Here is a 1,972-nt window from a genome sequence, read left to right on the forward strand (position 1 = left end):
GTGTTATGTCATTGGCTGATCTTTAATAAATATTTTAACCAGTGTATCAGACTTATTTTGAATTGACATTAGCTTGGTTCGACGTTAAGTAGCTTCTGATGTAGTTAAGCTACTTTTAACACATTAGTGTAACTTAGCTTGCTATAATTCTTTAGGTGGTAGCTTTGGTGTAGTGAAGCTTTATTTATTGTTGAGTAACTGATAGCTTAGGTCACTACACTGGACAAGTAGCTTGCCCAACACTGTTTAAAGGGGACTCATTTTGGGAAAAGGAATATTTAATACATATTTGATGTTGAGCAAAGACTTTCTGTGAAGTTTATGATTTCTTTAAAAAAAAATTCAAAATTGCATTAATATTTGTAAATGATTGTTTTAAATGGATGTTGTATTAACTGCCATTTTTAACAAACACTGAAATGACATCTGTGTTTATCAGACTTTCCCATCCACCACTTATACAAGTAAGAAATACACATATTTTACTGCTATACAACTAGAAGGGAGAAATTACCAATAAATCTGTTTTTGTTTTTTCCTGTTTTTATGATGACAAGGAAAGAGAAAGTTGGATTTCCAGAGTGACTCCAGCAAAGTTCAACCGACAAAACGACGGGATAGTAAAGGTGCCATCTTCTCAGTTGTTTCTTTGAGAAATTTGAAAAAACAGATAAACTAATATTTGGACAAAAAAGAAAAATGTTTAAGCCTCCACTTTGAGCACAAAGTTGTAAACTACCTCCAGTACAGCTGAGATATTACCTGTTTGGTTGGAGAGTATTCTACAGAACTGATACTAAAAGACCCAGTTCAATTATGACTTCAATGTTTGCAATTGACCTGACATTTTTTTTAACTTTCACTTACAGATTTAACGATTTTCTTTGATGTAAAAGACATAATGGCAGATGTCCACGCAAAACTACAAAACCAAGAAGACACAAAGGTTAACACTTTTTTGAAGTAAGTACTTTTCTGTCTTCTTGGACAGTCTGCTCAAAAATCACAAATTATTTTGGCTTTGCTTCATCATTAAGTATTTATACAATTGTATGTTGATGAGATGCAAAGGCATATAAATAGCAATGCTTAATTTGTTTTCATCCTAGATACTTTTAACTAAAGGTATCTAGCATCCTTATGCAGAAAATAACTATTAATTCAGTTAAATAAACATGCTTTTAATTATATAATCTTTGTTAAGTGTTTTTTGTTCATTAATGTATTTGGTTAAAATGTACTTTACTTACGGTTACCTCAACATTTATGGTCTGGTTTCTTTTTATGGCTAATCTTCTATAAAAGGAAGAAAAATGGTCATCAGTGGCAAGTCTGTATATTTTTACATTTACAAATAGATAGCACAATATGGCCTGTACAAAGCAGAACCTAAAATTAAACAATATATATATATTTTTTTTATTATTTCAATTTTGGATGAAACCTAAATTTGAATATTTATATCAAATTAACGCCTATTCTTTACTGCACTGTGCACATTTTGGCTATCTGCTTCAGGGATGTAAAGCTTGATAATTTATATTAAAAAAAACCTTTTATTTAATATTCATGTATATATTAAACTAATACCAAGCTATGCTTTGTTGTTTACCCTTAGTCTTTAAATAAATTTAAGAGACTTGAGAGGTTCAAGGTTTAAAACTTTAGATTTTCAACAGGACTAAAATAATGAATCTGGAGACGGAAAAAAGAGAGCTGGTTGGAGTCTTTGGGAAAACCGGAGCTGGAAAGACGTCTTTGATAAATGCTGTCATTGAAGAGGAAAGGCTTTTACCATCTGGAAGTCTCAGTGCCTGTACCTCAGTCATGATCAAAGTGGAGGCTAACAGGCTCAACCATAAATATGAGGCAGAGATTGAGTTCATCACAAAAGAGGTAAACTATAGATATATTTTTCTTCCTTTTCAAATATGTTTCAATACATATTTTTTAAAACTTTATATTAAAATAA

General features: G+C 30.9%; 1 pseudogene; it reads left to right on the forward strand.

Moving 5' to 3' along the window:
* LOC107104930 overlaps positions 1-1,972 on the forward strand; it is a 24,793-nt pseudogene that overhangs the window by 12,654 nt on the left and 10,167 nt on the right.

This window comes from Cyprinodon variegatus, unplaced genomic scaffold (genome assembly GCF_000732505.1).
Source record: "Cyprinodon variegatus isolate N-32 unplaced genomic scaffold, C_variegatus-1.0 Scaffold1958, whole genome shotgun sequence".
NCBI lineage: Eukaryota > Metazoa > Chordata > Actinopteri > Cyprinodontiformes > Cyprinodontidae > Cyprinodon > Cyprinodon variegatus.